Below are 3794 nucleotides of genomic sequence, written 5' to 3' on the forward strand. Positions count from 1 at the left end.
ATGATCTCCCTGATATGAGGAAGTGGTGATGCAACATGGGGGCTTAAGTGGGTAGGAGAAGAATCAATGAAACAAGATGGGATTGGGAGGGAGACAAACCATAAGTGACTCTTAATCTCACAAAACAAACTGAGGGTTGCTGGGGGGAGGGGGTTTGGGAGAAGGGGGTGGGATTATGGACATTGGGGAGGGTATGTGCTTTGGTGAGTGCTTTGAAGTGTGTAAACCTGGTGATTCACAGACCTGTACCCCTGGGGATAAAAATATATGTTTATAAAAAATAAAAAATTTAAAAAAAAGAAAATGTGAACATGAATCAGGTAATATTCTTTTATGGGTGGAATAACAGAGGGTAACCTCTGTTAGTTCCTAATTAGTTCCTAATTTGTGTATTATTTATAACGTTTTAAAAACCTGATCATATTTTTCTTCTTCCTATGAAAATAGCAAAGATTTACAAATACCTCAAATAGAATCCAGCACAAAGTTTCCTTGTACAGTACAGTGCAAATCACAAAGTTAGTGCATTAGAGTTTGTTGTGGTAATTACTATGCATGAGTGAATAAAGAACATAAAAATAAACAAAGAAAAATATGTAAGAGAACATCAGAAGAGGAGCATATTAAAATAAAGACACTGAGACTCAACAGGGAAATGTAAGGAGGAGGAAGAGAAGAAAAGAGAAAGAGGAGTAGGAGAAAATACAAAAATGAGAGAGGCAAGTAAAAGGTAGTGTGGAAGTCTACACATTCATTCTCCACATGAAGATAATTCTTAAAACAATCTGAGGGTTTTGAAGGGGCAGGGAGTGGGAGGTCGGGGTACCAGGTGGGTGGGTATTATAGAGGGCACGGATTGCATGGAGCACTGGGTGTGGTGCAAAAATAATACTATTATGCTGAAAATAAAAAATAAATTAAAAAAACGTTTGATTGGGGTTAAACAAATAGGGGTGAGCCCAATAGATTCTCTCAAAGCTCAAAAGCCAAATTCTATGGAAAGAAAAATCATTTGACGTAGATGGTCAGAGGCTTTTTATTAAGTGCTGACAGCTAGCAACACTCAGCCTGTGATTTATTCAGAGAGTTGGATGCAGCAAAAACACAGGTAACATGCATTACACACTGCCCAACACTTACTTTCCAACCACACCTGAAGGTCACCCTCAGCCGTTAATATCCCCAGTCACCATTCCCTCTGACTGAGCTGCCTGCTCGGGTTTAGGGCTAGTGGGGTCTAGTACTAGTTAGGAATCTGCTCTTTGAAGCTTCATTTGAAGGTAAAAGCCATGTACTTCATGACTAACTGTGCACAAAGGTGCTCAGCTTCGGTGTTGGCTTTCTAGCCAGAAAACAACTTTCTTTCTTTTTTAAAAAAGATTTTATTGGGGCACCTGGGTGGCTCAGTGGGTTAAGCCGCTGCCTTCGGCTGGGGTCATGATCCCAGCGTCCTAGGATCGAGTCCCGCATAGGGCTCTCTGCTCAGTGGGGAGCCTGCTTCCCTCTCTCTCTCTCTGCCTGCCTCTCCATCTACTTGTGATTTCTCTCTGTCAAATAAATAAATAAATAAAATCTTTAAAAAAAAAAAGATTTTATTTATTTATTTGACACAGAGAGAGAGACAGCAAGAGAGGGAACACAAACAGGGGGAGTAGGAGAAGCAGGCTCCCCACTGAGCAGGGAGCCCAATGTGGGGCTCGATCTCAGTACTCTGGGATCATGACCTGAGCTGAAGGCAGATGCTTAATGACTGAGTCACCCAGACACCCCCAGAAAACAACTTTCCTTATGAAACCAGAGGGCCATCTGAATCCTGGGAGAGTGAGGATGACCTACTCTATCACTACACAGTGCTCAATTCTCAGTAGTTTCCTTTAGTCTTCCTATCAGACGGAGTGTCAGAAAATGTGCAGAAAATGGAAAACAGTCCTTATATACCTTAGATGAGCAAATTTCTTCCTCTATTCTAAAACCTACTCATTTTATGTTCATTTCTTTTCCTTTGTTGAAAAGCAAAAACAAACAGAACACCCTACCCTCATTTGTAGGTACTTTCAAATGAGAAACCCAAGAGTTTATTTTTCTTCTCTCAGAAATACATCATGGGTGTGAATAAATCTGAGCTCCGATCTGACCTTTATCTTTACAATATAACACGAGCACAATAATAATTTATAGGGCTCAGTCCTAAGTGTGACATTTCAATGAGCCTGGTAAATATCATTACCTAAAGCCAGCAGCCCACCAGGATACAGACTGAGAGGCAGGTGGGTGAGGGCATTTTCCAGAAAGGAATCATTAATATGATGATAAATATGGTCCTGAAATCAGCAAAGATTTCACTCATCAGAGCTATGTCGGTTTAAAATTGATAGGTAAAAACAAAACCAAAGAGGGGGAAAGGCTTTCATTTAGTTGAAGAATAGCAACAACAACAACAAATCCCTAGCCCTTGCTATGTAGGTTGATGGACCGCTGGACATTGGATGCATGAATAATTGCTCAGGTCTTTGTTTTCTCTCTGTGCTTGGAGAGCGAAGGTCAAGGAGGTCACACATGCTATGAATGGATCAGAATCTCTCAGGGGATTGGGGTTAGGAAAGGAGGAAACTCAGGAGGAAGAAACAAGGAAATGGACTGATAGTTCTGCCTGTCTTCAAAGCCCAACCAACACGTAAATCATGAAAGGTCCTTGGCATCCAATCTCACTCTGCTCTGGAAAGGCAAAGCTATCAAATATCCTTTCTTCCTACCTTCCCAAATTCCCAAAGCCTTCTTACGCCTGACCTTTCTAGACAACATATCTCGTCACATGACTGCAGGATTTCAGGAGCCTCTTTACCAGCAGGTTATTCTGGGGTGTTTTCAATCCTCCCCTTCTCTGATAATGGAAGTCTCGAGACTTGTGAGAGACCAGTTGATGCCCCTCGGCCTGGATGTGGCCCATCAGAGTCTTTTTTGTGCAGAAGGAAGTGTGGACGTCTTCCAGCTAGCAGGGAATAACAGTGTCATAGTATATATGCTTCTTCCCATGTTTGCCTATTTGCATCCTATTTCAAGACGCACATTGTCAGTCCCACACTCCCCATTTCTTGTCAGTTTATCCTGTCCCCAGTGTAGAATGGCATTTCTCCCTGTAGCACATCAAAGTGATGTACAGAAAGCAATTTCTCAAAAAATTAAAAACGAATGCTAAAACAACAACCCACAATATGTTCTGCTAGAGTTTTGTGCTTTCATAGGGAAATCACTCTTCCAGGGATGAAAGCCATCCGCGTGTTGCAGAGAAACCCCCCTGGTTCAGAGGTTTCTACTCTAAGCCAGTTCTCCTCCCCGCCCCACTACAATTTTCAATCTCAGACTTTTTGGTTGGCTTCAGCATTATCTTGACAGAATTCTCCTTTGTATGAGAAGGGAAAGTTTGGTTTTTGTGAAATACGTTTCTACCCATGTCTTGCCCATAACCAACAGATTAAATACACACACATATCACTTGCTGAGCGTTCCAGCTGTTTAGATTTTCACCCAAACATGTGAATAAAAACCGCAGGCAAAACAAGTACTGTCTCTCATACCTTTTATGGATTAACAAATAGCCCTTACCCTGCTGATGCCCGTTCTTAATTGGACTGTGCTGTGAGGAGCAATTAAGCCTAAATGGCCACTTGCTGAGAGCTGGAGAAAGAAATGCCACAGCTTGAGGCATCTGCATTCTCCAAATAGAGCACATATGCTTTACTTTGGTGCCCATTAAAAAAAAAAAAAAAAAAAGATTTATTTTTCAGTCCCTTTAA

This window comes from Mustela nigripes, chromosome 12, assembly GCF_022355385.1.
Source record: "Mustela nigripes isolate SB6536 chromosome 12, MUSNIG.SB6536, whole genome shotgun sequence".
NCBI lineage: Eukaryota > Metazoa > Chordata > Mammalia > Carnivora > Mustelidae > Mustela > Mustela nigripes.